Raw genomic sequence first — 13063 nt, 5'->3', positions numbered from 1 at the left:
TTCAACTTCAGGTATTTTTGTTATTGAAATTAATTTATCTACTTCTGCATCATGGGTATTAGATACTGGATGTGGTTCTCACATTTGTACCAATGTGCAAGGGCTAAAAAGGAGTAGAGATTTGGCAAATGGTGAAGTTGACCTATGAGTTGGCAATGGAGCAAAGGTTGTTGCTTTAGCCGTAGGAACTTATGTATTGCCTTTACCTAGTGGTTTAATAATTCAGTTAGAGAACTGTTATTATGTACCTGCAATTAGCAGGAATATTATTTCCATTTCTTGTTTAGACAAGTTTGGTTTTTCATTTATAATAAAGAACAATTGTTGCTCAATTTATTTGAATGATATATTCTATGCTACTGCACAAATGAACAATGGACTATATGTCCTTGATCTTGAAATGCCTATTTATAACATTAATACTAAAAGGATGAAACCTAATGAGTTAAATCCAACTTACCTTTGGCATTTTCGATCAGGCCACATAAATGAGAAACGCATTTCTAAACTCCATAAAGATTGACTCTTGGACTTTTTTGATTATGAATCATATGAGACATGCAGATCTTGTTTAATTGGAAAGATGACAAAGTCTCCATTCACAGGAAAAGGTGAGAGAGCTAATGATCTTTTCGCCCTCATACATACTGATGTATGTGGACCACTGAACATACCAACCAGAGGAGGTTTTCAGTACTTCATCACATTTACTAATGATTTTAGTAGATATGGTTATATGTATTTAATGAAACATAAATCAGAGTCCTTTGAAAAATTCAAGGAATTCAAGAATGAAATATAAAACCAACTAGGTAAGAATATTAAAACTCTTCTATCAGATCGAGGTGGTGAGTATTTAAGCCTATAGTTTGATGACCATCTGAAAGAGTGTGGGATCCTATCCCAACTTACTCCTCCTGGAACACCTCAATGGAATGGTGTATCTGAGAGAAAAAATCGAACTTTGTTAGACATGGTCCGATCCATGATGAGTCACGTCGATCTTCCAAACTCATTTTTGGGACATGCACTATTTACAGCAGCTTACACACTTAACCGTGTTCCATCCAAAAAGGTTGAGAAAACACCATATGAGATATGGAGTGGTAAGAAACCACATATGTCTTACATGAAGATTTGGGGTTACGAAGTTTATGTGAAACGACAAATTTCAACTAAGCTTGAGCCCAAATCTGACAAATGCTTATTTATGGGGTATCCTAAAGAAACAAGAGGGTATTACTTCTACAATCCTTCTGAAGACAAAGTGTTTGTCGCTCGAACTAGAGTTTTCCTAGAAAAGGATTTTATTTCCAAAGGAATCAGTGGGAGGAAAGTAGAGCTTAAAGAAATTCAAGAATCACAAAGCATTGATACACCTATGGAGGAATTAGAGCAGGAAACACAAGTAGTTGTGGAAGAGCAACATGCTCAAGTAGAATAAGACCAGCGTAGGTCAAGCAGGATACATCACCTACCTAAGAGATATGGATATCTCATAACTGATCAAGGTGATGTATTACTCATGGATCAAGATGAGTGTAACACCCTTCTAAAATACCCCAAATATTTAATTAAAACAACAAATATATACATCAGAGTAAAGGTGCAATTAAGGGTGTCACACAATCACTTCACACCATTCACCATAATAACTGTCATGCTCTTTTATTAATTCAAAACATAAAGCATTTGCACAATACGCAGCGGATAGAAATCAAATCAATCATGCAAAACATGTAACACATTACATGTAAAATTATTCAACAAGGTAAAACATCCCGTCCCGATGTTACATCTATCAGAGCATGACCCACTAAGGAGACTACACTAGACTCCAAGCACTAGCTTCTACTCAATCACTGCTCGTTACCTGAAAAATAGTTGTAAGGGTGAGTTCCTCAATCGATATAATAAGCATTATAAAATATCATGTAATGCTAAGTAATTAACACATTAATCACCCTAATCATATCACACATTCGGTAACGGCACATCAACTCATCATCACAATCATACTCAACATAAACATCAAAACACAAGTATAATATTGGAACACATCCATTCATATTATACACAATACATACATTATGCAATGAGACTCCATGCATGCGGTACCGACTATTCATGAACATATAGTTCAACCTCACCGATCAAATCCAGATACGGCTACCAAGCCCACTAGTCCCACTCATTTGAGACCTAGTGACTCACTCACTAATTCCTCACCATGGGAATTAGCTACCACCCCAAGGGCCATGCTATGCACGCTAATTCACCTAGCATGCAAACATCAACAACAGTCCATAATGACTAACTCACTAATTCCTCACCATGGGAATTAGCTACCACCATAAAGGCCACAATATGCATGCTAAATCACCTAGCAATGCAAAATCATCAACAATAATCCACAATGGACATATGCTCACACTCTAAGCCATAAACAGTCCATTCACAATTGCATACATAACATATACATTCACAGCATTATGCATACCATCATACATCATCAACACATGTATCAAAACATCATATCATGTCAAATAATTAATCACAGTATTAGCACACTCTACTAATACCTATACTGCTCAAAACAGCGGGAATTAATCCCTATTACATCATACGCCAATATAGGCCAAACACCAATTATGCACACATTATTCAAATATTAATTTTTCACCTTTCCAACAGTGTTAACCGGTTAACGCCCTGGGTTAACCGGTTAACGCAACACAGAACACGCTTTCTGGCAAAACTCAACAGTGTTAACCGGTTAACGCCCTGGGTTAACCGGTTAACGCAAACAGAACAGCAATTTTCACAAATCACAACAGTGTTAACCGGTTAACGCCCTGGGTTAACCGGTTAACGCAAGCAAAACAGCAATACATCATAATTCCTAACAGTGTTAACCGGATAACGCCCTGGGTTAACCGGTTAACGCAAGACAGAAAGCTGTTCCTGCGCTAACACGAAGCAGAATGCAGAATTCTCCGCATTTTCCGCCGTTGGAGGACTTCCGGACCTCCGATTCCAATTCCGTAAAAAGCTATACGTTCGGGGAATCACGACTCACACAATTACAGATTCAATTACAGCTTTAACACAACTTATCCAACACAATTTTTCAGCATTCAACATCCCAATTAGGGTCAATTCAACGGTTCATCACTACCCATTACATGTTAACCCATAATACCCATTAAACTACGATAAACCCCCCTTACCTGAGTTAATCCGGCGAATCTTTTAGCTTCAAGCTTTTCTCTTCTCCAACCTTCGCTCTCTTGCTCTTCCTCTTTACCCTTTCTCCCTTTTCAGCCGCTTCTCTGCTTTTCACGTAAAAACCCTCTTTACCAAAAATGAAACTCTTTCTTATTTCCCACTTATATACTTTCCAATAATTATTATTCCAATAATAATAATAATAATCCAATAATTCCAATTATTTAATTAAATTAATAAATATAATATTAACTTAAATTAAATAATTATCTTATTTTTATCGGGGTGTTACAACTCTCCCCCACTAAAAGAGTTTTCGTCCTCGAAAACATACCTCAAGCGAATAACTCTGGATAAGACTCCTTCATCTGACTCTCAAGTTCCCAAGTCACATTGCCACCTGATGGTCCTCCCCAAGCTACCTTTACCAAAGAAATCTCTTTACCCCGCAACTGCTTCAACTCTTGATCCTCGATCCTCATAGGTGATGTTTCAACAGTCAGGTTATCTCTCACCTGTACATCATCTACTTGAACTACATGCGACGGATCAAAAATGTACCTCCTCAACTGAGACACATGAAAAACCTCATGCAAATTCGCAAGTGACGGCGGTAAAGCGATACGATAGGCTACCTCTCCTATCCTCTCCAAAATCTGATAAGGACCAATAAATCGAGGTGTCAACTTCTTCGACTTCAAAGCTCGACCAACCCCAGTTATCGGAGTAACACGAAGAAACACATGATCTCCCTCTTGAAACTCAAGTGACTTCCTCCTCTTGTCGTGATAACTCTTCTGACGACTCTGAGCAATCCTCATCTTCTCCTGAATCATCTTAATCTTTTCTGTAGTTTGTTGAACAATCTCCGGTCCAACCACAGCTCTCTCACCGGACTCATACCAACATAAAGGTGTCCGATATCTCCTACCATACAAAGCTTCAAACGGTGCCATACCAATGCTCGAATGAAAACTATTGTTGTAGGTAAACTCAATCAAAGGCAAATAACAATCCCAAGCACCTCCCTTTTCCAAAACACAAGCTCTCAAAAGATCTTCCAATGACTGAATCGTCCTCTCAGTCTGACCATCAGTCTGCGGATGATATGCAGAACTCAATCTCAGCTTAGTTCCCAAAGCCTTCTGCAAACCTTCCCAGAATTTCGATGTAAATCTAGGATCTCTGTCCGAAACAATACTCAACGGAATACCATGCAAACTTACAATCTTCTCAATATACAACTCAGCTAATCTCTCTAACGGATAATCCATTCTGATCGGAATGAAATGAGCCGATTTCGTCAATCTATCAACAATCACCCAAATAGCTTCAAAATTCTTATTTGTCCTCGGTAAACCAGAAACAAAATCCATACTGATACTATCCCACTTCCACTCTGGAATAGCCAACGGTTGCATTAGCCCAGACGACTTCTGATGCTCAATCTTTGACTTCTGACAAGTCAAACAAGAATAAACAAAACCCGCAATTTCTCTTTTCATTCCCGGCCACCAAAATAACTTTTTCAAATCATGATACATCTTCGTAGCCCCAGGATGAATACTCAGGCCACTACGATGTCCTTCCTCCAGAATACTCTTCTTAAGTTCGGTAACATCCGAAATACACACCCGATTACCAAATTTCAAAACACCATTCTCATCAACTCTGAATTCACTACCTTGACCTTGATTCACTAGAGTCAACTTATCAACCAAAAGCACATCGGATTTCTGACCCTCTCTAATCTCATCCAGAATACCACTCGTTAACTTCAACATTCCCAATTTAACACTATTGTGAGTACTCTCACACATCAAACTCAAGTCTCTAAACTGCTCAATTAAATCCAATTCCTTAACCATTAACATAGACATATGCAATGATTTCCGACTCAATGCATCAGCCACTACGTTTGCTTTACCCGGATGGTAATTCAAACCAAAGTCATAATCCTTCAGAAATTCTAACCATCTCCTCTGTCTCATATTCAGCTCTTTCTGATCAAACAAATACTTTAAACTTTTATGGTCACTGAAAACCTCAAATCTTGACCCATACAAGTAATGTCTCCATAACTTCAGAACAAATACCACAGCTGCCAACTCTAAATCGTGCGTCGGATAGTTCCTCTCATGAACCTTCAATTGTCTCGAAGCATAAGCTACAACCTGCTTATTCTGCATCAAAACACCTCCCAAACCCAACAATGAAGCATCACAGAAAACCTCAAATATTTCTGACGGACTCGGTAATATCAGAATAGGAGCAATAGTTAACCTTCTCTTTAACTCTTGGAAACCTTCTTCACATTTTGAGTCCCAAACAAACGCTTGCCCCTTTCTAGTCAACATCGTCAACGGTAACGCCAACTTAGAAAATCCCTCAATGAACTTCCTATAATAACCAGCCAAACCAAGGAAACTCCGAATCTCAGCAACAGACTTAGGAGCTTCCCACTTAGATACCGCTTCTATCTTAGAAGGATCAACAACAACACCACCTCTTGAAATCACATGACCAAGAAAACTAACCTCTTCTAACCAAAATTCACATTTGGATAGTTTAACAAACAACTTCTTTTCTCGTAGAACTCCTAAAACCACTCTCAAATGTTCAGCATGCTCTTCTTCAGATTTCGAATACACCAAAATATCGTCAATAAACACCACAACAAACTTGTCTAGGTACGGATGGAAAATCCTATTCATATACTCCATAAATACTCCAGGCGCATTAGTCACACCAAAAGGCATTACAGAATACTCATAATGTCCATACCTCGTTCTGAAAGCAGTCTTCTGAATATCCTCAGTTTTCACACGTATCTGATGATATCCCGATCTCAAATCTATTTTGCTGAACACACTCGCACCAACCAACTGATCCATCAAATCATCAATCCTCGGCAAAGGATACCGATTCTTGATCGTCACTTTATTCAGTTGCCTGTAGTCCACACACAACCTCATAGTACCTTCTTTCTTCTTAACCAATAACACTGGTGCACCCCACGGTGACACACTCGGACGAATAAATTTCTTATCCAACAGATCTTCCAACTGACTCTTCAATTCAGTTAACTCAACAGCAGACATACGGTACAGAGCCATCGATATCGGCCTAGTACCAGGTACCAAATCAATCGAGAACTCAACTTCACGCTCTGGAGGCAATTCATTCACTTCTTCCGGAAACACATCAGGAAAATCACACACCACGGCTAGATCGCAAATCACCAGTTTATCTTTAGCCTCCAAGGTCGCTAACAGCATAAACAACTCTGCCCCATCTACTACTGCCTCATTCACTTGCCTCGCTGATAGAAACAAACTCTCTCCTTCCTCCATCTCAGGAAAGATCACAGTCTTATCAAAACAATTGATAGAAACTCGGTTAAACACCAACCAGTTCATACCCAGGATAACATCAATCTGCACTAGTGGAAGACACACTAGGTCCATCCTAAAGTCTCTACCAAAAATATTCAAAGGACAATTTAAACAAACTGAAGTAGTAGTCACTGAACCCTTCGCAGAAGTATCAATCACCATACTACTATACATCTCAGATATCTCTAACTTAAGTTTCACAGCACAATCCAAAGATATAAAGGAATGAGTCGCACCTGTGTCAATAATAGCTACAAGAGGAAAGCCATTAATATAACATGTACCTCGGATCAAACGATCATCTGCAAAAGTCTCAGAACCCGATAAAGCAAAGACCTTGCCTCCCGACTGATTCTCTTTCTTCGGCTTAGGACACTGTGGACTGATATGACCCACTTCTCCACAGTTGAAACAAGTCACAGTCTTCGACCGACACTCTGCAGCCAAGTGACCACCTTTGCCACACTTAAAACACTTCCTCTCAGCACTGGTACACTCATGGATACGATGTCCAGTCTGACCACATCTGAAACACTTAGCAGGGGCACTGGAGTCTCCCCCACTAGGCCTCTTCATCCCACTCTGCCTCTGGAAACCTCTGCCAGCTGCATACGGTTTCCCACGATCATTCTGATTCTTGCCTTTCCTATCAACCCTCTACTGATAGCTCTCCGCTCTGGCTTTGGTATCCTGTTCAAAAATCCTGCAACAGTCAACCAAATCAGAAAACACTCTAATCCGCTGATACCCAATAGCCTGCTTGATCTCGGGACGCAACCCGTTCTCAAACTTCACACATTTTGAAAATTCCCCAGTAGCCTCATCATAGGGAGTGTAATACTTCGACAGCTCTGTGAACTTAGCAACATACTCAGTAACAGACCGATTGCCCTGCTTCAATTCTAAGAACTCTATCTCTTTCTTTCCTCTAACATCCTCTAGAAAATACTTCCTCAGGAATCTCTCTCTGAACACAGCCCAAGTGATCTCAGCATTCCCAGCAGATTCCAACTCAGTGCGGGTAGCAACCCACCAATCATCTGCTTCTTCTGACAGCATATGCGTACCGAACCTGACCTTCTGGTTATCGGCACACTCGGTCACTCGGAAGATCCTCTCGATCTCCTTCAACCACTTCTGAGCGCCATCTGGATCGTATGCTCCCTTGAACATTGGAGGATTGTTCTTCTGGAATTCACTCAGTTGACGAGCAGCTCCCATTCCCACAACATTCGGATTCCCTCCAAGTACTCCAGCTAGCATACCCAGAGCCTCAGCAATCGCAGCGTCGTCTCTACCTCTTCCAGCCATTCTATTCTGAAAACTCAACAAGCTAAAACAATAAGTACTGATAGGGTTACACAACACCTATCCCGTACAGGGGAAACAGAATAATTACGACTCGACTCGACCGACTATGCTCTGATACCACTAATGTAACACCCTTCTAAAATACCCCAAATATTTAATTAAAACAACAAATATATACATCAGAGTAAAGGTGCAATTAAGGGTGTCACACAATCACTTCACACCATTCACCATAATAACTGTCATGCTCTTTTATTAATTCAAAACATAAAGCATTTGCACAATACGCAGCGGATAGAAATCAAATCAATCATGCAAAACATGTAACACATTACATGTAAAATTATTCAACAAGGTAAAACATCCCGTCCCGATGTTACATCTATCAGAGCATGACCCACTAAGGAGACTACACTAGACTCCAAGCACTAGCTTCTACTCAATCACTGCTCGTTACCTGAAAAATAGTTGTAAGGGTGAGTTCCTCAATCGATATAATAAGCATTATAAAATATCATGTAATGCTAAGTAATTAACACATTAATCACCCTAATCATATCACACATTCGGTAACGGCACATCAACTCATCATCACAATCATACTCAACATAAACATCAAAACACAAGTATAATATTGGAACACATCCATTCATATTATACACAATACATACATTATGCAATGAGACTCCATGCATGCGGTACCGACTATTCGTGAACATATAGTTCAACCTCACCGATCAAATCCAGATACGGCTACCAAGCCCACTAGTCCCACTCATTTGAGACCTAGTGACTCACTCACTAATTCCTCACCATGGGAATTAGCTACCACCCTAAGGGCCATGCTATGCACGCTAATTCACCTAGCATGCAAACATCAACAACAGTCCATAATGACTAACTCACTAATTCATCACCATGGGAATTAGCTACCACCATAAAGGCCACAATATGCATGCTAAATCACCTAGCAATGCAAAATCATCAACAATAATCCACAATGGACATATGCTCACACTCTAAGCCATAAACAGTCCATTCACAATTGCATACATAACATATACATTCACAACATTATGCATACCATCATACATCATCAACACATGTATCAAAACATCATATCATGTCAAATAATTAATCACAGTATTAGCACACTCTACTAATACCTATACTGCTCAAAACAGCGGGAATTAATCCCTATTACATCATACGCCAATATAGGCCAAACACCAATTATGCACACATTATTCAAATATTAATTTTTCACCTTTCCAACAGTGTTAACCGGTTAACGCCCTGGGTTAACCGGTTAACGCAACACAGAACACGCTTTCTGGCAAAACTCAACAGTGTTAACCGGTTAACGCCCTGGGTTAACCGGTTAACGCAAACAGAACAACAATTTTCACAAATCACAACAGTGTTAACCGGTTAACGCCCTGGGTTAACCGGTTAACGCAAGCAAAACAGCAATACATCACAATTCCTATCAGTGTTAACCGGTTAACGCCCTGGGTTAACCGGTTAACGCAAGACAGAAAGCTGTTCCTGCGCTAACACGAAGCAGAATGCAGAATTCTCCGCATTTTCCGCCGTTGGAGGACTTCCGGACCTCCGATTCCAATTCCGTAAAAAGCTATACGTTCGGGGAATCACAACTCACACAATTACAGATTCAATTACAGCTTTAACACAACTTATCCAACACAATTTTTCAGCATTCAACATCCCAATTAGGGTCAATTCAACGGTTCATCACTACCCATTACATGTTAACCCATAATACCCATTAAACGACGATAAACCCCCCTTACCTGAGTTAATCCGGCGAATCTTTTAGCTTCAAGCTTTTCTCTTCTCCAACCTTCGCTCTCTTGCTCTTCCTCTTTACCCTTTCTCCCTTTTCAGCCGCTTCTCTGTTTTTCACGTAAAAACCCTCTTTACCAAAAATGAAACTCTTTCTTATTTCCCACTTATATACTTTCCAATAATTATTATTCCAATAATAATAATAATAATCCAATAATTCCAATTATTTAATTAAATTAATAAATATAATATTAACTTAAATTAAATAATTATCTTATTTTTATCGGGGTGTTACAATGAGCCTGTGACCTACCAAGAGGCCATAACTGGTCCCGAGTCTGAGAACTGAGAAGTGGCTAGAAGCCATGAAATCTGAAATGGATTCCATGTACACAAACTAAGTTTGGACCTTGGTAGAGCCTTCTGTAGGAGTTAACCCTATAAGATGCAAGTGGGTATTCAAAAATAAGACTGACATGGATGGTAAGGTACATACCTATAAGGCAAGACTGGTTGCAAAAGGATATAAACAAATTCATGGGGTTGACTATGATGAAATATTTTCACCAGTTACAATGCTTAAATCTGTTCGGATTTTACTTGCTATCGCTGCATATCATGATTATGAAATATGGCAGATGGATGTCAAAACTGCTTTCCTTAATGGGAATCTTCTTGAGGATGTATACATGACACAACCTGAAGGATTTAACATACCAGAAGAAGCCCAAAAGATATGTAAGTTACAAAGATCAATCTATGGATTGAAGCAAGCTTCCAGAAGCTGGAATCTTCATTTTGATGAAACAGTAAAATAATTTGGATTCATCAAGAACGAAGATGAGCCTTGTGTCTACAAGAAGGTTAGTGGGAGCATGATCGTTTTCCTGGTATTATATGTAGATGACATATTACTCAATGGAAGTGAAGTCACTACCCTACAACAAGTAAATACTTGGTTGGGGAAATGCTTTTCTATGAAGGACCTGGGTGAACCAACCTATATATTAGGAATCAGGATTTATAGAGATAGATCACAAAAACTGCATGGCCTAAGTCAGAGTACATACACAGACAAAGTATTGAGACGCTTTAATATGCATGATTCCAAGAAAGGATTCATACCTATGCAACATGGCTTGTGTCTATCAAAAACACAATCCCATTCAACTAAGGAAGAAAGGGATCGTATGAATAAGATTCCATATGCATTTGCAATAGGATCTATCATGTATGCATTGTTATGTACTCGACCTGATGTCTCGTATGCTTTAAGTGCAACGAGTAGGTACCAATCTGATCCCGGTGATGCTCATTGGGTCGTTGTCAAGAATATCCTTAAGTATTTGAAAAGAACTGAGGACTCATTCTTGATATATGGAGGTCAGGAAGAGCTTGCTGTGATTGGATACACCGATGCTAGCTTCCATACATATAAGGATGACTTTAGATCGCAATCTGGTTATGTGTTTTGCTTAAACGGTGGTGCTGTGAGCTGGAAAAGTTCAAAGCAAGATACGATTGTTGATTCTACAACCGAGGTTGAGTATATTGCTGCCTCAAGTGCAACAAAGGAAGTTGTTTGGATCAAAAATTTCATTAGTGAACTTGGCATAGTTCCTAGCACTGTGGATCCCATTGGTCTCTATTATGATAATAATGGTGCTATCGCACAAGCTAAGGAGCCTAGATCTCACCAACGATCCAAACACATACTTAGGCGTTATCACCTCATTCGAGAGATAATAAATAGAGGAGATGTGAAAATATGCAGAGTACCTACACTTGACAATATTGTTGACCCATTGACAAAGCCTCTTGCGCAGCAGAAGCATGATGGCCATACTAGATCTATGGGCATTAGGGGTATGCCTGATTGGCTCTAGTGCTAGTGGGAGATTGTTGGTGTAAGCCCTAGAGGCTAATACTGTTGGTACTTGTATCGAATTATTTATTAATAATAAAAAGGCTTTTTCTTTATTATGTTTGTTTAATAAAGTCCCTAGAATAGCTAGTTCGTTTAATGTATCAAGTGTGACTTAATCATGAGATCACATTAAACATAAGGACATGATTCTTAAATTATCCGTAGTCGAGCTTTATTGTGAAGTGGGATAACATTAAAGCATTAAGACTATTATGTATATAGACTGATGATCACATCTCATGAATCATGGATAAGGAGTTATCAAATCTTAAACATAGGTATGAATATTAAGAGTAATATTTATACTGGATTGACCCGCTATGAGAATACTATATAGAATGTTATGCAAAGTGTCATAAATTATTCTCATGGTTATAATGGTGTATACCACCCTTCGACCTGAAACCACTATGGACCCTAGATATGGAGTCGAGTGCCTTATTGCTGACCAAACATTGTCTGTAACTGGATGACCATAAAGACAGTCGATGGGTACTCCACGAAGCATGCTGAGGGACATTAGTGACCTAGATGGAATTTGCCCATCCCGCGTAATAAGATAAATGTCTATGAGCCTAATATTGAACTGGACAAGGATGACACGGTTTAGGCCTTGTGTTCAATATAGACATAAGGGCAAAAGGGTAATTGTACACATAAGTATTATCACAAAAGGATTTGTTAGGTCACATGACATTTTCGTGTATTGGGTAGCAGTGGTGTGTTGCTAGATACCGCTCACTGTTTATTATGTTAAATACGTGATTTAATATAATTGTCAATGCCGCGAAAACCTACAGGGTCACACACAAAAGGACGGATTGATGAGAGATGGAGTAACTAAGGAACACCGTAAGGTACAGTGCACTTAAGTGAATTGTAGAACATCGTAAGGTACGATGTACTTAAGTAGAATAGGAAATATGGTAAGGTACCACGCGCTTAAGTGATTTTGGCATATTATAAGATATGGGTCACATACACTTAAGTGGGCTTTTTATCTTGCAACCCACATAAGTGGTTCTATAAATAGAACCCTTGTGCATAAGCATTTGGGTAGTTACAATTTCGTGTCTCTCTCTCTCTCTCTCTCTCTCTCTCACTCACTCACTCAAAGCCTTCATTCGTAGCAGCTAGCACTGAGATTGAAGGAATTCGTTCGTGTGGACTGAGTAGAGGTGTTGTCATCGTTCAACGTTCGTGATCGCTCCGTAGATCTGCATCAAAGGTTACGATCGCCACAAAAGGTAATGATTCTATCACTGATCATGCCCATTCGTAAGGGTCACTAAAGGAGAAATTTTTAAATTCTGGTGCATTTTGGATCGCTCTTCTCCTTCAGTAAGGGGACTAGACTACTCTCGGTTTGAGAGGAACCGAGATATATTATATA

Source organism: Lathyrus oleraceus, chromosome 1, assembly GCF_024323335.1.
Source record: "Lathyrus oleraceus cultivar Zhongwan6 chromosome 1, CAAS_Psat_ZW6_1.0, whole genome shotgun sequence".
NCBI lineage: Eukaryota > Viridiplantae > Streptophyta > Magnoliopsida > Fabales > Fabaceae > Lathyrus > Lathyrus oleraceus.
This window is presented reverse-complemented; position numbering follows the sequence as displayed.